Genomic DNA, 22601 nt, shown 5'->3' with positions numbered 1-22601 from the left:
AAGAGAAACTCATGAGGAAAGCAAACACCCTGGGAACCTCAACAAATCTTTTGAGCAAGAGTACCCTGAACCTAGAAGAAAATACCTAAGCCATTGCCCCATGCTCACATTGGAACACATGGTTAAAGGTAATTTCAGGTGGGGCTTTGCTAACATAACTGGGAGTTCCCTGTTTTGCTGTACCCCTTTGGAAGGCAGCCCCATCTGCCTTCATTCTGGTTTTTGTGTCTGAATAGGGCTCAGGTGCTGACTGCAGGTGTGGCATCCAGCAGGTGCATGAACAGGAGCCAGTATTTCATATCTTCATACCGAAGGGCCTGAGTCACTCTCCCAAGGCAGAAAGCAGCCCCTCCTCCTGCTGCTGACTTGCAAGCACAGGGAAGCTGTCTTGACGGAGCTGCCATTGCAACACTGAATCTAGATCTTGCCTTCCCAAGAAGGACTAGGGTGAGATCAATTAAACTAGAGATCACAAAATGCAGCTAACTTTCCCACTAGCAGAAACTAGTGTGAGAATGACAAGGGACATAGCAACAAGGAGAATATATGTACAGAATGATCGCCTGCTACAAGCTATAGTGCAAAGGAGTTCCACAGCAGGTCTGTATTATCTGTTTACTTACAGAACATTTACTGCACTGCAAATGGCCTTGAAAATTCAGAAGCAAGAACTTATCTAAAAAGTTGGAGAACAGCAGAAAGAACCTGTTAGGTATCCTGTACTCATGTTCTCACCACAGCTCTCTTTTCAAAGGGACAATTGCTTAGCCTGGTCACCCAAAGCACCTGGTCAGAAAACTCATCACATTCCCCTGCCTAATGGAAGCCTAACTGGCAACCTCAGGCAGGCAGAATGTTCTTGGGAGTAAAGGAGGTCATCAATATTGTCTTAGCTCCAAAAATTGTTTGCTTTTAAAAACAATTTTCTTCCTTCAATCTCTCTCTCTCTCTCTCTCACACACACACACACACGAGGGAGGTTAAGGAGGAAGGAGGGAAGGAGGAAGAGAGAGAGGGAGGGAGAGATATGAGAAAGTAGTTGTAGAAGGAAATAAAATCAAATATAACCTTAATAAAATGATTTATGATTCATTGTATTTCTCCAATTCATTTGGAAAATTCAAATTAATATGCTTTGATTTAGAAAGTAAAACTGAATACTAAACTAAGATGTGATCACTCTATATAAACAAAATGACACAAAAATATGTACTGAAAATCTAATGTAATAAAGAGGAAATTAGATTTCTTCAAAATAGGCAATCTAAATAATTTCCCCATCTGTGATTTTTATCTTAGTTTGCTATCACATGGAAAGAATGTCACTAATTCAATGCAAATCCGTGCCCCTTGAAAACACCAAAATGAGTAAGAGATGCACTAATTAGCTTCCTAATGAGGAAGGTTTTAATTGAACTATTCTATAACAACCTTCATCAAAGTTTCCAGGGCAACTTCATAAAAGGATGTCAAACCTGGCCCATATTTTTTTATCCCCTTAAAAATGATTCTCAATGCACAGAAACACAGAAAGCTGATTTCTCTTCAATGCTGTTAACACTCAGGCCACTACATTTTCTGATGTCAGCAATCCCCTTCCCACAAATATTCCAACTATGCACCACCGTCATTCTCCTTTCAATTATGTGGTTTCTCTGCTCCTTTACTGATTGAGTCCAGGCCTCTGGGATAATGAGAAGCATGTGCAGGGAAAATATGCTCTTAAAAAACACATACATCAGTTTCATCTGCATTATAAAGGGGGGGGCAGATCATTTGTTCATATCAAAAGGATCAAAATGTGAAGTTTGCTGTGGGATATAGAGGGGAAAAAACAAGATCAGCATCTTTGCTTAAAGTTGGGGGTAGGCAGTTATTGTGATCTGAGGTAACACCAATGAGAGTAAGGAGACTCCCCTCCCCAAATCCACCCTTTCTAGCTTGGCCACATTTATATTTAATGTTACCTTAATGTTGCTTTGGGGGGTATTTAAGTTCTGACATACACATGGAAATGAGCCACGAATTGTACAGCAAGCATAAATATTCCATCATTAATAAAAAACAGCTGTGCAAAAAACACTACAATGGCCGGGTTTCAGTTACTGGCTATCATCAGTATGTGTCACACACAAATATTACTCAAAACTTTCTTGCTCAACACATACACACATACACACACACACACAGAGAAATTTTCTTTACTCTTTTTAATATTTTGGAGGAGCTTTGACAAACTCACTGATTTCTACGGCACATTCCAACTCTTGTCTATTTATGAAACTATTTTTCTTGACCCTGGCAGATGATAGAATTCTCTTATTTGCACCTCAATTTACTACATAATATGAAAATTTTTTCAACAAGCTGAAGGGGCCAACAATACAAATGTTGGGTCAATCTTAATTATAGTCAATAAGGCAATGGGGCACCAAAGGGCACTGTATGTTATAAGAGAGCAAAGCTCATTAAAAGTGAACACCTGCTCAGGACCCTATAATAAGCCTTCTTTGCCATCATGCAAACACCTTTCATCCAATGACCTCAAAGCATGTGCCCAATATGAAGCATGCCTAAACACCTCTGTGAAGTATTAATATCCTTGCTTCCCAGAAGGGTAACTGAAGCTTAGAGGAGCTAATTCATTTACCCTTGGTCACATGGCAAGTCCGAAAGGAGTTGGGCAGAGAAAGCCAGATCCCGGCTTCAAGTCACACTGTTTAATGACATTTCATGGAGTTGGGGCAAGAGTGAAAGTGACTTTAAAAAAGTGAAGGCAAGCCTATAGAGTTAAAAAAAAAAAAAAAAAAAGTAGGCTTTTCCAAGAATTGTCTTTAGAAATATTAGCAAAGAAATCCATCAGCATTTTCCCTGTGAATACATATGCAGGATCTTTAGAAGCTTTTAAATGCATACTATAAAAAACTATGCATAGCTTTCAAATCTTTTTGCACCAATATTAACTTCTCTTTTAATTCAACTATTCCGCAAACTTTCTGAAGGACCAAAAAAAAAAAAGTTTCTGTACTTCACTTGGTACTTTCTACATTCTAAAATTCCACAATTTGCTTTTCTATTCTAGTTACAGAAATTTAGTCTAATTGGTGATGAGCAACTGGTTTCCATGAAAGGATCCCTCAAAAATTGGAGATCGTATGTGTACTACACCTTGACTACTAAAAGAAATTTAAAGGACCACAGAACTGAATGGTGAAGGTCCCACAGGAAGGCCACTCTATGTAGGCTATTCCACTATACTTATATGGCTATTATTGTCTGAAATCCTAAATTTCTTTGCTATATTTTATTTGAATTCAAATATATTATTTTCAAAGCTATAAAAGAAGCACAGCTGTGCCACCACAAGGTCTCCTTTCTCATTCTGGAAATTTTATAGTCTACACAAATTTGTATTCTCTTGATAGAATAGCACACCTCAATGACTTAAGAATTACTGTTAATGATTTAAACGAAGTAAACAATGGGCTCTAGGATTTTTTTTTTCCTTAAAAAAAAAAAAAAGAATGGGAGGAGGAATAACAGGTCAAAGGAGTAGAATTAATGTCCTTGCTAGGTAGATATATGAACAATCCCTAAATCACAGAAAATGTTTAGGGATTATTTATTAAATCTGTTAGTCTCTCCTGGCATTCAAGGAACAAAACCTATGGGATTCTTCATGGTACTCAGTCAGGTTCTGACTTCATTCCTGTACAGTGGTTTACAAAGCGAAGTCTTAGCTGAACTCTTATTTAAAAGTAACTCTGTATATTCTTATGGCCTTAACTATGTAAAATTCATGTTAGTATGGGAACAAAGAGCTGGAAAGGAACTAGAAATAATGAAAGCAGGTGATCTGTTAGGGTAATGAGATTCTTGATGATGTTTTGAACAGGGTCTTAGAATTTAAATTGTATGTTCTTAAAAATATAAAGCATATTACATTTATGTGGATATCTCTTTACAGGCTCTTTTTAAAAACACAATAATTACATAATTGTATTTCTAACAAGTACTCATTATACTAGCAATCATTCACACTCATATCAGAAATTGAATCCTAGAAAAAGAACCATGTAAAATCTCTGTCCTTAATGTGTTGTACTATGAGAATTAACGGTAAAATTAGTACTCAAACAGTACTTTATACTTTGTATGTCTGTGTGGGTGCAATCTGTTGAAATCTTTACTTAGTATGTACTAAGTTGACCTTCTGTACATAATTAAAAAAAGAATCTTAATAAAAGAGAAAAAGAACCATAAACTTATGAGAACTGTTTCTCAATCACCTTGTCCAACCCTCACAATTTACAGTAGGAGAAACTTGCTAAGGGAGCCAAACTGAGTTAGAATCAGGCCCAGAGTCCAGGTCCCTCTCAAACAGGCTCTGCATAAGCTTATTACAGATTGTTAGAAAAAATGGCATCAATTTCTATTATTTACTAGAAACAATTTTCTGGATCCTTGGGTTAGTCAACTACAATTATAATAAATAAACTATTTTACCTATATAGGGTAGATAGTCCCATCCTTTGATATATTCATAATCGATTAAGTTCAATTTATTTCCAGGAAGCAATACTAGCTCCATTCTATAAGCAATTTGTACCAGGGCTAATGTATCCATCATTATTAAAAACCAGAATGATTTAGACAATTAAGTTCATCCTATGTTACAAAGAGATTTCAAAGACCAAAAAATGGCCTCTCCTAAATCAAACAATAATCATTCAAGCAAATTCTAATGTATTCCTTTAGGCAGTAAATATGTTTCTGAAAAGGTCCAGTTATAGTGAATTTTTATATATCAAGTCATAGTTTAAAGGTACTAACTAGGAAAGCTAATTCTTTCAAATAAACATGTTATGGATTCTTTTATAAGGCAAGTGGCTTTCTATTTTCTTTCTTTTTTTTTTATTTAGATATTGTGTATCTGTTGTGTGTGGAAGAGGTAACTTCCCTCCTTTCTCTGGGTTAAAAAGGGTCAGAAGCCCGCCAAGCAGGAGAGTGATGCAGTATGGCCAGGCTGTTTAATGTCCCCCTAGTTCCTGGGACCAAATTCTAACCTTTGACTTGGGGATGAGACCCTGGATTTCCGACCAAAGTCCAAACACAAAAAAGTAAGACCAAAGACAACACATCATAGTAAAACACCAACAAAAATTCCTGGGGACAGGAAATCAATGGATCACAATTCTAAACAAATTGGTTTAGTCCCCAGCTAATTAACTTGTCAAGCAGTTCTCTAAACTTACTGAATCCATGGGAGACAGAGGTGATGTAATAGGAGATTTGGAAACATTTACCCATTTACCATCCCAAAAGGCCTGGCCTGGACCACACACACCTCTCTCCACCCCTTTCAGTGGGTTTAAGCTGTGTTTAATGGGTGCAAAGGACAATTTCTACCAGACAGTCCTAAAGAATAGACTGTTCTCATGCATTCCAAATGCTCAGTCTCCATGGAGGAGGCTACCTGGTCACAAGCATTTCCCAAGAGGGAATATATCCTCTACTCTTCTTCATTGATAACAATCCCCCCCATCCCACCCCTCCCTAACCCTCCCCCAAACAAAACAAAACAAAACAACTTTGAATCATCCTGAGAACTTCAGGGAATTTTTCTGGGGTAAAGGAAAAGAAACGCTAAGAGGGGAGCAGGAGGGTGTGAGAAACTCCTCTTGTCTCCAAATGGGGGGAAAATGCCTTAAAAAGCTGGATCAAAGAGAAAAAGGGGGATGGGGGAAAGAGGGGCTGCTTAATTACAAAGACACCCTTTTAAAGAAGGCACAGGCCCTGGGAGAGGGCTCTCAGGAGAGGCCCAGAAGCAGATGTACCCACTTAGAATTCTGGCACTCAATGGGATCTCAAAGTCATAGCATCCATCCCTCTGCCTTCTGATTAGAAGTTCTTAAAGCATCCTAGAGAGAATCTGATTCATTCTTTACAAAACTTCAGAGAAAGCAACTCCACAGAATTCCCTAGTTATTCATTAGTCAAATAAACTATACTTCATAAACCAGAAATGAGATTTTAATTTCCAAACTCAACACAGTATTGAATATGAATTTTGACTGTTTGCTTTCTAAAAATCTCTTTCAATAGGTAAACAGATCTACAACTCTCACGTAAAAGTTACTCTACACAGAAATGTGGTCAGAGATTGACTTCACATCTAGATTGTGAAGTTAGAAAAATGCACTTTCAATTTTACAGAGCTACAAACTTTTCCGAAGAACAAAGAACTCCAAATGAATTATGATGTAGTGCCAGAATGTCTGTAAATGATACCGGATAAACCCATACAGAATAGCTGGAACTTGAGGTATCCTCTGTAAATAGATGCAACTACTCTACAACCACCTGGCTATTAAAATGTCCTAGGCAGTTACAAAATGTAGTTTGGTTAAGTAAGCTTTCCCTCCCAGCTGATCTGAAACCTGATAGTCTTTAAAATCATCTCCATGTAACGTTCCTGCTCCACCTTCCTGCTTTCTTTTCTTCCATTAAAACCAACCAAAGAATTTATTTTAAAATGTAAGTAATTTGTTCCCAAACAAGTCACAGGTTGGGGATATCTGAATGCCCCAATTCTCATAAACTTGACACCCTTGTCCAATTGAAGATAGGTGAAAGATGGGTGAAAATTTATCCCACATCCAAAATGGCATTTCAAACTATTCTTAGCTACTAAATGAGGGTGCTGAAAGGTCTAACTGAGAAGGCTTCACAAAGGCTGGCCTGAGAAAGAACTTTTTACAAAGCCTAGCTCAAGGAGACTTAAATACACTTAGCCCTTCATCATTGAAGATTATGGTGACTAATTATCTTCCTCTCTGAATGGGAGAGGAAGGTTATATTCATAAGTTTCTAACTGCCCCTTAACGTCCACTCTTCATGTTGAAGGAAGGAGGATAACAGAACTAAATACCCCAAGTTGTCAGAAAATTCTAAAACAAACACAAAATTTGGAAATGCCATTTCTCACCAACTTCTCTTTCCTCTCATTAATTTGTATTTAGTTCCTTGTGTAAATTATTATATATGATTATTAGTGGTGAGAATTTACCAGGGACAGCTCAGTCTATAAAATTTCTCATTTCCCTCCCACTTTTTCTGCTCATTATTTTCTTGCATTCATGAAGCCCATCTTACTGTTGAAGCGCCAAATTACAGTGGTCCAGATGTGAACCCTCAAAGTACCTGCCCAATCGTGCAACATTGCTTTCTAATATATTTGAATTTTCAATAGCACTTAGAAGCAACCACCACCTCCACCACATACACACACAAACACACACAGAGAGAGAGAGAGCAGAGAGAGAGAGAGAGAGAGAGAGAGAGAGAAAGCAGCGTTGTACTGCAGATTACTTCTAGACTTTAAAACTTCAAGAAATCACGCCCTCGGGCTCAGGGAGTGTAAGCACCCACCCTAACCCTAAACACTTGAAAGAGGCCCAGCCAGTTATCAGAGGTAAGAGCAGACATTCATGCTGGGCTGAAGGTAGAGCTCAGCTTCTTTGGGTCTTTAGTTTCTTAGGTGATTAATTACCCTAGAGACCTACAAGAACCCCAGGAGTCAATTAAGTACCACCAAGTCCTGGTACCCACTAGCATCTCCTAGCCAAAGTAGGACGGGAAACGAGCGCAGTAGTCTTTAATCAATTTAACTCGCTGCATATCCCAGAAAACTCTCGGCCAGATGTAAAGAAAGTGGAACACATGGGCATTGCCACACGCAGCTAAATCGACTCACTCATGCCGAGGGCACGACCAAGTTCATGCCACCATGGATTCCTGACCCAGCTCCCCGCAAAAAGTAACCACGCGTCTCCTACCCCTGAAGGCAACGAAGACAAGGTGACGACTCTCTGCTGGCTCAAGTGGCTTCAGTCCCGGGCCAACGGCCAGGGATGGGCAGGGGGGAAGCCCCAAGTCCCGGCTGCTCCCCTCCTCGTTGCTCCGTCCGGGCTCTCCTTGGTGGCAGTGGACAGGCAGGATACCGGGCCGGAGGGTGGAGCAGCGGATGGTGGGAGGCGAGATAGACTGGAGGTGGTGGTAGTGGGGGAGAGACGGTGAGAACTAAGAGGAGACGAAAGAGAGAGGAGATGAAGAAGTAATTCAGGGGGTCTACCCGTTTAGGCAGCCAGAAAGCTCCTCGGAAGGAAGGGGCGTGACTGCGATGAAGGCAGCTCCTGGGCAAAGGATGGGAGGTAGGGGAGGGGGAGGAATGGGTGGCTTTTCTTCTTGCGGTGAGCGGCTAGGACCGCCCAGGAGCGGGGGGTGGGCCACGGAGTGGGGCGGAGTAGAGGGCGGGGAAAGAAGGGTGGGAGCCGGCCTGGACCACGGGAGGGGGGCCGGGCGCGGAAGACAGGCGGGGCAGGGGGCGGGGAAGTTTCAAACAATTGAACTCTGGGTCCCTGAGCTTGCGGGGGAGGGGGAGTAACGGAGGACCCTAGCTCTTGCCCTCCCACTTGCCGGGAGTGCCTCGGTTATGGCAGCTTGGACAGCCTACGCAGGCACTGGCTGGGAGGAAGGAGAGGGTTTTGTCAAGACGGCCAATAATACTCTCAGGGCATAGCGCAGCCGAGTCGTGTGGGAGACCCAGTGCAGTTCCCGGCCACACTGCAGGAGGAAAAAGAAACAAATAATAGAAATGCTGAAAAGCTACTACCACCAAAGCCTGGCTAAAATAAGGCACGAGGAAGCAGCGTTCCTTCCTTTCCCTTCCCCTCTTGCTTCCTATTACCAGCAGGCCTCCACCCAGGTCACAGCTTTGCGAGACACCCTCTTTTCTTCCTCTGCTCCCCCACCTACCCCACCCCCGCGCCCCTCCCCTCGGTCAACTTCGGAGGCGGCAGGGGGCGTGGGCGGGGCCCTGCAGAGGCACCGCCCCTAGGGTGGGCTGGGAGCGACGGGCTGGGCGGGCGGAGCGAACCCTGAAGCAAGTTCCAACCCACCGCTATTTTGCGGTTACCCGTTGGCTAGTCCTAGCTTAGGGTTCGTTTTCGATTGGTCCCTTAAGACGCCAGTCCCATCCTTTTGTCCCACCCGTCCTCAAAATTCGTGAAAACGAAACAAGAGGCTATTGTCTAGCTCTGTTCTCTCGCAGCTGCTGCTGGGAAGCGAAAGATGAGAAACTTGATTTCTGTCTGGTAAAAGTGCGACGATGTGTCTGCGGACTCCCTGTACACCTTTATGTTTATGGCACTCTCCAGGCCGCTAGAAGTAGATAACTTTTCTGCCTCCTTACTTCATTAAACCAGGAGGAGAGAAAAGTGCGTGCAGTGTCAATGTGGTGTTCCCATTACCTGGCTGCGAAAAATCAATATTGCTGAAGATCATGGGGGTTTGAAAATATCATCCTGGGACACGAAAATTACCATTTTACATCAGGGGAAAAGAAAGCACAGAGAAACAGTGAAGGGGTAGCCGAATAACAGGAAATTTGGAACCATAGCAAGAATTTATCTGGGACTCTGATGCTTAGTAGCTAGTTTGCGACTTTTAAGTGGCTTAACTTCTCAGCCTTCATTTTCCTGTAAATAAAAGCTATTAAGACATGCCCTGTTAACCTAAAGGGACTGGTGTGAAAATGCAATGAAATGTGTGTGAAAACGCTAAACCACAAAGCAAAGCACTCCACACATGTATGTGTTTATCCTTGTGAATCACACATGGTGGAAAGTCTCACATGTGTTTGGAAATCAAACGTTCTTCTCATCTGTTTAAGCATTTACATCCATGGTTGTGTAGGCTTTGTGGCTTTATTTTAAAACGTCAACTCTTCTCCTACAGCTTTGGGGGTGGATATGATGAAGCTGGTTCCCTGCAGTTAGAATAATAAATTACCCCTTTTCTAACCAGGGTGGGTGAGATTTCTTTTTTAAACAGTTCTGCGGTTGTGCCACAATTCTATTGTGGTGCTGATACTGAAAGAGGAAATCATGCTGTGTATTTCTGAAGTGAACTTGAGAAAACAAATATGAGGGAACATTTACCATGGAAACCACCATTCTCTGCAGATTCATATTTCCTAGAAAACATTTCAAGGAGGAAGCAAATCTAAATGTAAAGGTCTTGACAATACTCTGAGTTATTATAAGGAACTCATGGCAATGAAAGGGTGGCATCCAATTCAAGCCTGCCTAATGGGAGCTGTTCTAGGGGCCATGGATCAAGGAATGCAAGAGAAATTGTGCTTAAAGGAAACATTACCTCTTAGTGAACAGAATCTCCGAATATACTCAGGGTATAGGAAAAGTGGTAGGTGGGAGGCGTGCTGCAGAGTGTACCATGTGCTCTGCTAGGAGCTGCTGAAAGATTCAGGAGCAGCTACTTAGGCAAAATGGATTCTTGGTCTGATTCCATTTATGTGAGAGGTGAGGTTCTCCAAGTGAGATTTCATGGTGAGGGTGAGTTTTTTGAGTGTTACAAAGACATGGGGACACCTTGTTTGTTAGGCAAGATTGTTCCAGCCTTATTATTTAAAGGAGGGGACAGGAGAGTTAGATAAGGTGGGACTGTGCTGGAGAAGTACTACTGATCACATTTACAACAGGATGCTTATTAAAAATCAACCATGCAGTTAATATGGAAGAAGTAAAATATGCACAAGATCAAATGAAAACAGTACTGAGACAGCACAGTGAAAATTTCCTCTCTACCATTCATTCCCATAATCTCTTTTTCTTTATGATTATGTGTAATCTTTGAAATATATTCATTGCATGTTTAAGCATAAGTTCAGGTACACATACACAAGGATATTTCAAAGCATTCATGGGAAATGGAACTAAAACATGAGTTTTTTGGTGCAAAAATTATTGAAATCCATGTAGTTTTTTAATAACATGCACTTTCTATGTTTCCATTTTTTGAAGACCTATAATACATACACACACACTTTCTTTCCCTTACAAGTGGCATCACCAATCACAGCATACCTTGCATTTCTTTACTCAATGATAACTCTTTTTTAAACAAAAAATTTTCTTGATTTACTTATTTGAAAGACAGAGATCTCCCATCCAATGGATGACTCCTCAAATGTCAGAAACAGACAGGGTTCTACCAGGATGAAATCGGGAACCAGGAACTCAATCTAGGTCTCTGGTATGCCTGGCAGGGCCCAAGTACTTGCTGCCTCCCTGGGTGTACATCAATAGAAAACTGGAATTGAGAGAAGAGCTGGGACTGAAACCCAAGCACTCCAGTATGGGATACGGACATCTCAAGTGGCTTTTTTTTTTTTAATTTAAGATTGCTTTATTTTGTTTGAAAGCCAGAGAGAGAGAGAGAGGAGAGAAAGAGAGAGAGAGAGAGAGAAATTCCATCCACTGGTTCACACTCTAAATGGCTGCAACGGCCAGTGCTGTGCCAGGTTAAGCCAGAAACCAGGATCTTCATCTAGATCTCCCACATAGCTTCAAGGGTCCAAGGACTTGAGCCATCTTTTGCTGTTTTCCCAGGTGCATTATCGAGAGCTGTACTGGAAGTGAAGCAATCGGAGCCCATATGAGATGCTGGCGCTGCAGGTGGTGGTTTTAACACACTGTACCATGGTGTGGCCCTGTTAACTCAATTCTAACACCTCCTTTTGAAAAGCCACCTTGGGTCTTCTCCAAATTTGAATTTCGATGGGGAAGAGTAAGCGGAACTCTGAACTTAGTGGTGAATTGGGCAGTTTGTGTCACTTCTTAGCCTGTGGCAAAGTTCTTGGTCCTTCTGCTTCCCCCAGGTTTTCCAAGCATCTTAGGTGTTATTTGTCTCCTGCCATGCAAGACTTCCTGTATGTTTTTGTACCCTAAAAACCTTTCAGTTTGTTTAAACTGAGTTTGAATTTAAAGCTCTGCACTGCCTACTCTACTTAAAAGGGGGAGGAGGGAGGGGAGAAGCCAACATCAACAAACATTGATTGAGCTGCTATTAGGGACAGGACTGAAAAGACAAAGAAGTATGAGACTTGGCTCCTGCCTTCAAGGATATATACATAAAAAGACAGCTAACAAGCATATGCTAAGTACTAAATGAATGGTATTGACAGTGAAAGCTGTGAAAGTTAAGAGCAAGGAGTAAAAACTAGTTTCAGAGAGTAAGTTTATACAGCAAACTGCCACACACATTTAACTAATCCCCACAGCATCCCTGTGTCTTCATACCATGACTATAAAATATGGAAAGCCCTCTGGGGGATACCAGGAGAATTAACCACTAGCTGTAAAACACCTGTGTAAAGGCAGTGGTTGCCTAAGTACTGCACATTACAAATCTGCATATAGCAATGCAAGGGGAAGAAAGGAAGGTCATTTTAAGCTCAGAACTGATAATTCTCCATCCCAAACTACCTGTCCTGTTTAATCAGAGCTTTTTTCGTTAGGAACAAAAACTACTTTAAAGCACAATAAAAATCAATGTGTGTGCTTTAAAAAATAAAGTACATTAAAACAAATCAGATGTCTGATGTGAAAATATTAGGAGAAATGAAATAAACCAGACACAAAAAGACAAATGCATGATTCCACTTAGGAGAGGGACCTAGCATAGGCAAATTCATGGAGACAGAAAGTAGGGTAGTGGTTATCAAGGGGTGGAGGAAAGATGGAAAGTGAGGAGTGTTTAACCAGTACAGATTTTCAATTTGGGAAGATAAACTTGTGGAGATGGACAATGGTAACAGTTGTACAATATTTTGCATGTATTTAAAGTTACTGAATTGGTCACTGAAAATCATTAGAATGGTAAATTTTGTTATGCATGTTTGACCACAATGAAAGAAAAAGTTAATGAGGCTTAGGCTTAATGTCAGGAGCCAGCGATGGGACTGCCAGGAAGAAGAAGCCAGGACTTACATGAAGGGAGTGACCTGATGTCCGCACAGTGCGAAGCAGGCCAATGTGGCCAGGACTGCTGATTTTTTCAAGATTAATCAGAAGTCAGATATTTTTAAATTTTTAATTTATTTATTTGAGAGACAGACATATGGAAATCTCCCATTTACTGGTCCATTCCTAAAATGTCCTCAACAGCTGAGTCTGGGCTAGGCCAAAGCTAGGAGCCAGGAATGCAATCTAGGTCTCCCAGGTAGATGGAAGGGACCCAACTACTTGAGCCATTACCTGCTGCCTCCCAAGATGTTGATTAACAGAAAGTTGGGATCAGGTGTGGAACCAGGACCCAAACCAGGCACACCAATAATGGGATGTGGGCATCCCAGGTGCATCTTAACCACTGCACCAAATGCCAGCCCCAGAAGTCAAGTATTTTTAACATAAAATTCCCTGCTTTTTAAATTTGGGCAACTAATAAGCATCTCAATATTTGAAAGTCTGTCTGTTGTGTGCACTATTTTTGCATTGGTACAGGAAAAGTAGAAAGGAACGTACTGCTTATAGTCTATTCCCCAATCCTTAGCTATATTCTTCTTAAAGGAAAGACCAGAAAACCTTAGTGCTTCACATGGAATGACATTCTCCCCAACTCACAAAGTGGGCTGAGAGTGTGAACTGAGCACATCTTCCTCTAATTGCCTGGTGAACAACTAAATCATTTAAATGAATTGAAGAACGAAAGCAGAGTCAAGCACATATGCTGGGGAAAACAAATCTTCAGGATTTACGTCTTCACCCATAACTTTCTCTTCCTCTCTCCCCCAAAATACCCTTTGGGTATATCCGACAAATATGGAAAAGCAGCCCTCTCCAGAACACCTCTTAAAGTCAGGTTCTTGTTTATTCCTAAGGATGTTAGCCCTGTGCATGCCTAATCCAAACTGATCAGAAAATAGCAGCTTTATCTGAACAGGAAAGAAGCAAAGGGACATATATGCAATACAGGCATTCAGTTAAATGCTCTTCCTTTTGGATCCCCTTACACCCTTATCAAGCATATAAACACACACACACACACACACACACACGGAGGCACACATGCTTACAGGCACACACACACAGTCCAGACACAGGAAGTTTGAAGCCTGATCCATGTGTGAAAAACAGCAATGTGGGAATTCAGGAAACAACATCAGAACTGTGCTCCAAGGCCAAGACCCGCTCCAGCATTTGGGAGCCAAGTTACTCCTGGGGTCCTTGTGGGTCCCAGCATTTTGGAAGTAAATCGGCTGCAGAAAAAATAAAAGCTGCCTGTGAGTCTATTCCCCAAGTGCCTCCTAGGGTTCTGTTTTGAGTAACCTGGGTTTGCCTCTTTATGATTTATGCAGGGTTTCACTTCAACTTGACTAAATACTCTCTCTTCTTCAACAAGCTTGAGTTTCTGGAAAGGTCCTGACTGTCCACACCCCTCAGGAGGGTTTTGTTTGCAATGTCCTAGGTTAGGTAGACCAAGAGAGAAGTGGGAAGGCTGAGGAACAGGCACCTAAGTCTGTTCTCTGAAAAGTGGTAGATTGAACCTCTGAAAGCATGGCAGAGGAAAATCATATTCCTATACTCGGAAGCATGTTAAATGTAGAGCGCTAGCAGAATTTAAAGGAAATTCATCCTCTGACATTACCCTTTGCAAATAAACTCTTCATTGATTCGGTATTCTTTGTTTCTGTAGTTGCCAGAGTGTCTGAGAATTGTTATCCCAGTTGGAGAAGGAGAAGGCTGTGAATGGGTAGAGATTTATCTTCTCTGGCTCACAGCCCTACTAGAGGAACTCCAAGGAGAAGGCAGGTCAATGTCATTCTGGTGTGATTTAAGGGAGGTCCACCTTGCAGGCCCTGTCAGCCTTCTCAGGTCTGTCCTGTGAAAGTTGCATAGGAAAGACCCTTGTGAAGGTGTGAATATCTTACTGGGGGAGGATAGCATAGAAAAGCTGTCATTGATGTGTTCTGATGGAAAGGGCCCAGACTTCCGGAGCTACTCAAGCCTGTATTATTCCAGTCCCAGCTCCACCACTTACCAATGAGGTAAGTCACTTAAATGCTTTCAACTACAGTTTTCTCATCCATAAAATGAGGAGAATTTTTTCACCATAAAACGTTGCTATGAGGACTAAAAGAACTAACATCTTTAGAGATCCTGTCTCAATGTGTGGCATCTAATAGTCTCTTAACACTTTGTCTCTGGATGATCCTCCATTCCTTCTTTAGACATTCCTGTGGGCAGGATGATGGGCATGTCTAGTGGTGTCCAGGGATTACAAAGCACCTAGCAGTAAAGCCCTCACAATCCCTCTTCTCTTCTAACCCTCACACAAGGCAGTGTAGTGCTGAGCAGATATGCGCTTTAGCACCAAAAGGACCTGGTTTTATATCTGTTGTTCATTATCTATGTGAGTTTTGGCAAATTTTGAACCCCAGTTTCCTCATTTGTAAAGTAAGTATAATAGCAGCAGCTATTTCAGAGGGTGATAAAGAGAAATGACAGCCACAGACAAATATTAGCTGGCATTATTTATAATATTTTATGCAATGAGCTGACTAGAGTTTACTTTTTCTACCAAGCAGTTTTTGAGCTAAACTAGGGAATATTTTTCATAAGCATGTTGAAAATCCTTAAGCAAATGCCAGCTCTGAGCTCCTGACTTCCTAATCTTGACTAAGGAACATGGGGTGGTGCTGGAGTAGTAGTGGACATCTCAGTTTCAGGTGTTCCCTCTCTTTTTCCTCACAGTGTTTGGGCAGGATGTGAGTGAAAAGATGGATTCTTAAGAGGTGTTGTAGGAGATCGTGGGAGGTGTATGTGGTTTTGTCACTCTCAGGCCTCTGGCTTTTTGAGTTCCTTACGTGTGCCTTAGAACCCTTGTACACACTATTCCTTCTGCCTAGGGCACTGTAAAAACTGCTTTTAGCTCACTCTCCTCCCACTTTTCACCTCACTAACCCAATCTAATTTCTCAGGCTTCTGTTTAAATTACTTCTTCAGGGAAATAGTTCCTGAGCAGTATCCTCTACTTCCTGTTTCTCTTTAAGCATTCATGTGAATTGTGTGTTCTACGGGATAAATGGTATCACAAGTATTTTTGACATAAAATAAGATTTTTTTATTTTTTATTTTTGACAGGCAGAGTGGACAGTGAGAGAGACAGAGAGAATAAAATAAGATTTAATATATTTAATGGACAAATTATTTAACTTTATCTCTCAATCTAGAAAACTATTGGTTCAAGATAGAGCATCATGCTTATCTCACAGCTCTACCCAACCCTAGTACCATCTTGCCTATCTCCTTAAAGATACTTGTGGGCTAGCCTGAGTTAAATAATTCTTTAGAGCTATTCCTGCACTACTAAGTGAGGACATTGAACTAGACGATCTTTGGGGCTCCTTGCAACTGTTGGGAGTTATCAGAACATTGACAAGTTGTCTGAATACTGGGGCAGAGAGCTGAACAGAAGTGGCATGCCTATCCTATTGTCTCCCAGTTCATTGGTGTATAATGGGAAGTTTTTGAAGTATGAGGGGGTCGTCATGGGAAGAGTATATTATAAAAAACTATGCATGGGGGCCAGCGTTGCATGTGGCAGGTAAAGCCGCTGCCTGTGATGCTGCCATCTCATATGGGCACTGGTTTGTATCCCAGTTACACCATTTCCCATCCAGCTCCCTGCTGATGTACCTGGGAAAGCAGCAGAAGATAGCTCAACAGTTTGGATCCCTGCAACCCATGTGGAAGACCTGGATGAGCCTTGTAGCTCCTGGCTTCAGCCTGGCCCAGCCCTGGCTGTTGAACCCTTGGGGTGGAAGATCTCTCTCTGTCTGTTACTCTGACTTTCAAATAAATAAATATTTAAAGGGGGGGGGGGGAGAGAGAGAGAGAGACAGAGAAACTATGCATGGACTCCAAAAATCTGTTGCAGCAAAATAAACTTATTTTTTAACTTTATTTCCCATGAACTTTTTGAAGTATCCTCATATAGATAAGAAATGTTTGTGAACTATTTAAGCAGGACATGCAATATTCATTTGGTATCTAGCAAATGAGAAACATGAAGTAGACATGAGTTCTAGCAAGTCTATTAGACTGAAGAGCTGGCTCAGTGTCTTCCATGGCAATAAGATGGGTCCAGATTACTTAGTAGATGGTGTCATTCCTTAAAAATCCATTTATTTTTAATTTTTTAAAAATTTACCTTATTTTTTATTTATTTGAAAGGCAGTTACAGAGAGAGAGAGAGAGAGAGAGAGAGAGAGGCCTTCCATTTGCTGGTTCACTTTCCAAATGGCCACAGTGGCCAGGACTGGGCCACGGTAAAGCCAGAAGCCTGGAACTCCATCCAAGTCTCCCATGTGGATATGGGCGCCCAAGCACCTGGACCATCTACCACTGCTTTTCCAAGCTTATTAGCAGGGAGCTGGATTGGAAGTGGAGCAGCTGGCACTGCAGGCAACAGCTTAACCTTCAGCAACACAGCATCGGCACCTATATATCCATTTAAACTGTAAATTAGGAATAGATTTCTCAAAAGTCAAGCTAGTATAGTAGAAGAAACAAAATGATTTGAAATAAGACAGAACTAGATTAAGATCCCTGTTGTCAAGTGATTGTGTGACCTTGGATAAATCACTTTACCCCTCAATTTTCAATTTTCTAACTTAGTGGTTGAACAAATGTGTGTAGATCATCCACTATGAATGGATGATTCATCATCATGATTTGAGGGTGTAGGATGCACTGGTGAATAAAACAAATAAACTCTCTATCCTAATGGGGCTTACATTTTGGAGGGATATACAAACAATGGGTATATATTTAAGGATTTGTTAGAATTTGTGATGCTGTACTTACAGCCCTGTAACATATTAGATTTTCAATAAATAATAGCTGTTATTATTATGAGAAGGAAGAAGATTATATTTTAATATAATGATCACCATCTGTTAAAACTCATGAAGTCAGGTAATTTCTGTGCAAGAAGTCAGACACTATAGCACAGCTGGTTAAGACTCTGCTTGCAATGCTGTCATCTCATATTGGAATGTCGGTTGAAGTCCTGGCTGCTCTGCTCCTGACCCAGCTTCCTGCTAATGTGCCTGGGAAGGCAGCAGAAGTTTGCCTAGGTACCTGGGCCCCTGCACCCACATAGGACACTTGGAAAGAGTTCCTGGTTCCTGGCTCCTGGCTCCTGGCATTGGCTTGGCCCAGTTTTCCAGCTGTTGTGGCCATCTGGGAAATGAATCAGTAAATAGAAGATCTCTCTCTCTCTCTCTCTCTCTCTCTCTCTCCTCTCTCTCTCTCTCCTCCTCCTCCTCTTTCTGTGTGTCTATGCCATTCAAAAAATAAATTTTAGAAAATAATGAATAGATGGCTTAAACTAAGTGCTTGAGATTCTTCTAACACTAAATACTATGTGACTTGTGAGGGTTTTCACATCCTAGTGCTAGTGGGTCTCCCGCAGCCCCATCCTAAGGTTTCCTCAGTAGCATTTCCTTCTGTGGTAAAATTTAGCCAAGTTGACCCTGAACACTAGGTTAAACCTCTTATTTGGATAAACTTTCCTCCTTTGTTATCTGTGGGGGTAAAGAACAGAAATTTCAAATCATGATATTCCCCTACAACCACTCCTATCATGCTCTTACCAGGGTGACATTAACCAACAGCAAGCACATTTAACACAAGTTCAATTTTCCAACCCCCTCATACTATAGTTCCCTTTCTAGAAGCATAGTGTGATGGAATGGAAAAGGAAGAGACACTGTGCATAATTTCTCATGGTTCATGATTTCTAGGTTAATGTTTTTAAAACAGCAGTTTTTACCTATTGTGGAACAACAGAACTATGACTTACATTTCATACTTCATGTGGTTAATGCCTCCAATGTCATGTTTCATGTAGCATCACATTTCCAAAATTTCAATGACCTGTCCCCGCCTGCTAGGGGGTGGGGAAGACATGAAGTCAGGGTGTTGAGGGTGAGAGTGTGCAGTGGGCTTGCTACACGTATTTCCCCTCGCTTTCTCTTTTTCCGTTGGATTCAGTCCTCATTCCTATCTCTATCCTGCTTTGTAGCAATTCATTCTCCATATTGCTCACTAGAGTCTAGGTTCCCCTGGAGGACATGGACAGTGTCTCATTCACTGCTGTATGCCCCACACCTACAAGCACTCTATCTGGCACCTAGTGGATGCTTACCAGGTGCTTTTTGGATTAGGGAAACGTGTTTCATGATGACACAGGTTTCTGTGTAAATCAGTTATTTATCTTCTTTTTTGAGGCCCTTAGTATGTAAATCCAAAAGCAAAGCTGTTTTTCTCAGGATCTGTAGTCAAATGGGCAGGCAATTTCATTGCTCTGGAGAATTCCTCTGCTTCGGGGTAAACTCCTCAAACCTATCCCTATACCGCCTCTGTGGATTTCCCAGGTTACCCTCAACATTTGGAAACTGAACTCCCTGCTTCATTTAAACATAGACTCCGGATTCAGAACTGTTTCTATTTAAAAGCCCTTCCAATTTATAGCCTTCTAAAAGCTTTAAGTTCTTCTTCTTGACTCCAACATCCACATCTTCCAGCTGTTTGTTGGCATCCATCCCCCTCCAGCTCCCAGATAGGTCACACCTCTCCCCAAAACCTTTGCCAATTATTCCCCACGTTGCTGTAAAAGTAGCACTGGGTTTAGAGTCTAGGATGAGATTGGTAAATGTATACAAAGTGATAGGAAGGAAGAATTTCTGGTGTTTTTTTGCACAGTAGGGTGACTATGGTTAAGAATATTGTATTGAGGGGCCGGCACTGTGGTGCAGTGGGTTAAAGCCCTGGCCTGAAGTGCCGGGTTCCCATATGGGCACCGGTTCTAGTCCCAGCTGCTCCTCTTCCGATCCAGCTCTCTGCTATGGCCTGGGAAAGCAGTAGAAGATGGCCCAAGTCCTTGGGCTCCTGCACCCACGTGGGAGACCTTGAAGAAGCTCCTGGCTTCTGGCCTCAGATCAGTGCAGCTGTGGCCATCTGGGGAGTGAACCAGTGGATGGAAGACCTCTCTCTCTGTTTCTACCTCTCTGTCTTTCAAATAAATAAAATAAATATTTCTTTAAAAAAAGAATATTTTGTTGAGGGGCTGGTGTTGTGGCTCAGCAGGTTAAACCACTGTCTGAAGCGCCAGCATCTCATATGAGTCCTGGCTACTCCACTTCTGATCCAGCACCCTGCTAATGTGCCTGGGAAAGCAATGGAGGATGGCCCAGGTCCTTGGATCCCTGCACTTGTGTGGGAGACCAGGATCAAGCTCCTGTCTCCTGGCTTCAGCCTGGTCCAGCCCTGGTTGTTGGAGCCATTTGGGGAGTGAACCAGAAGATGGAAGATCTCTGAGTCTCTCTCTCTCTCTCTCTTTGTCTCTGTCTCTGTCTCTCCCTCTCACACTGCAACTCTGACTTTCAAAAAAAATAAATCTTAAGAAAAGAATATTGTATTAAATATTGGGGCCAGCCTTGTACAGTGGCTTAAACTGCTGCTGTAACACCGGCATCCCATATTAGTAACAATTCAAGTCCCAGCTGTTTCACTTCAGATCCAGCTCCCTACTAATGTGCGTCGGAAAAGCAATGGAAGATGATCGAAGTGCTTGGGGCCTTACCACTCATGTGGGAGACCTGGCTGGAGTTCTAGGCTCCTAGCTTCGGCCTGGCCCATCTCTTGGCCATTGTGGCCATTTGGGAAGTGAACCAGTGGAGAGAAGGACTCTGTCTCTCCCTTTCTGTAACTCTTTCAAATAAATGCATCTTTAAAAAAAAAGCAATACTGTATTTAATATTTCAAAATAGAAGAGAGGCTTTTGAATGATCTTGCCATGAAAAGGTGATAAATGTATGAGATGATAGTTATGCTAAATACTCTTATTTAATTATCATGCGATGTATATATGTGAAAACATCACATTGTACCCCATAAATATGTATACTTCTCACATGTCAATTGAAAACCCAAGTTCTCAAAAAGACTTGACTGTGACACTGTTACTACAAGCTGTGTAAATTTGTGCAAGTGGTTTAACTCTCCTTAGCCTACACCTCCTCATCTATAAAAAATGAGAAAATAATCATTGCCATGTCTTTGTATCACACTGGCTTGCTGTGAGCTTTACATCAAATAATGCTTGTGAAAACACTTTGGAAACTGAAATATATGGCTTTTTAGAGGGGACACCTGTAGTTAGTGTGGTTACCACCCACACTAACTCTCTCAGCTTTTTCAGGACTAGGTGAGCACTGATTCAGTCTTTAGCCCTGGGCAAGTGCTGGGTGGGGGAAGCATTGTTCTTCATATCTTTTTGACAAGTTGATCTTGGCTTAAGACTTGTTGCCCTCCAGTCTTTTCAGTCAGCATCTGCAGGGAGCCCCTCCCTTGACTTCTCAAAAAGCTTATTATCAGGTGCTCTGTAGATACCAGGCAGCTTCCACCTTCAGGCTTGTTTTGTCCTCCCCAGTGAAAAGTGAGTCTTATGGGGAGAAAAGAAAAGGGAACTTTCCCAACCTCTTCCTCAATGCACCAGAACTCTCAGAGCCCCCAGACTCCAATTTTTCAGGCATAATTTCTTTACATTCATTAAAGTCTATCCTATGAGGCATTTTAGACTGATCCCAGGCAGGTAAGTTACATTCTGCAGAGATTTAATTATTCCTAAACTGCAGCCTCAGGACTTCCCCTGCCTGGGCTTTCCAAGGCTCACTCTGTGTTTGCCTCTCCTTGACCCCAGCTTCCGGACTGCACTAGAGCTTCCTCAGAAAACTCTTCAGGGAGATCCCCAATTTTAATTTGACCAGATGCTCAGTGTCCTGCTCAAGTCACACTCATCCCCCTCTTCCACCCCGCCCCACCCTGCTCTGCATACTTGAAGAGCTTTTGCACAGACCCTCAGATTCACTGAAACGTGGGCCCTCTGCGCTACTTCTACCTACTGGGAACAGTTGCGTTATTGAAGGCTGAGGAGCCCTGGTTAGCTGGTGTGGAGTTAGCTAGTCTTCAGCATTCAGAAGCCTCCTTACCTTTACCTTAGAGAACTTCTGCTGATTTTGCATAATCAATCCTAAGCAAAATAGGTGCTCAGTAAGTCTTCATCAAGCTGAAATTTACACAAATAATCACCATTTTCCAGAGTGACCATGAACAAATACCTGTGACTGGGTTTTGTGCCATCTCAGCTAAGATTTTTGTTTTAACATTTTTACTGTGTTGTTAAAAGAAATAGGGAATATGTAACAGAGACTATAGGGATGTGGCTCACAAACCTTAAAATATTTGCTATCTGCTCCTTTACAGAAAACATTTGCTGACTCTAGAGTTTTTCTAAATATCAAAAACCAGAATTTGAAGCAGTTTTGACTTTATCACCTTTTCATCCAAGTTTACAGGAAATTTCTGACTTATTTATCATCTCATTTTAACATCTCATCTATCCCCTCCACTGAATTTTTAGTCTGGTCATGAAGGGTTTAAAAGGTTTCCATTCTAGGTCCTGAACTCACGTTTCATTTCTTTCCCAGGGAATAAACTAACTTCCTTTAGTAAGACCAGCTCCCTCCTCCTTCCCCTCCTGCCTCTAATTAACATCCCTTTGGCTTTGGTGGATACTTTGGAAAGTGAGAGCTCCTTGCTCCTTTTCACCATCTCAAGAAAATGCTCAAAGTAACTTGAAGACAGAGCAAATGTTAAATATGGTGAGACTTT

At 41.8% G+C, this 22601-nt stretch overlaps 1 protein-coding gene across 7 annotated transcripts in view; it reads right to left on the bottom strand.

The window, feature by feature from the left end:
• The window catches only part of AMOT (angiomotin), a 70732-nt gene extending 62107 nt beyond the window's left edge, over positions 1-8625 (bottom strand). For 2 of the 7 annotated variants that reach the window (XM_070066642.1, XM_051827265.2), the window contains exons 1-2: positions 7839-8274; positions 624-676 (exon numbers count right to left, since the gene is read on the bottom strand). The gene's annotated coding sequence lies outside the window, so the exon portion shown is untranslated. Of the gene's footprint in view, positions 1-623; positions 677-7838 lie in introns of all 7 variants that reach the window. The other 5 variants (XM_002720222.5, XM_070066643.1, XM_070066645.1 and 2 more) reach the window with 4 other exon arrangements.
• Positions 8626-22601: the final 13976 nt, after the last annotated feature.

Source organism: Oryctolagus cuniculus, chromosome X, assembly GCF_964237555.1.
Source record: "Oryctolagus cuniculus chromosome X, mOryCun1.1, whole genome shotgun sequence".
In the NCBI taxonomy this organism is placed as follows: domain Eukaryota; kingdom Metazoa; phylum Chordata; class Mammalia; order Lagomorpha; family Leporidae; genus Oryctolagus; species Oryctolagus cuniculus.
Note: the sequence above shows the minus strand (reverse complement) of the source record. Positions and strands in the feature narration are given on the sequence as shown.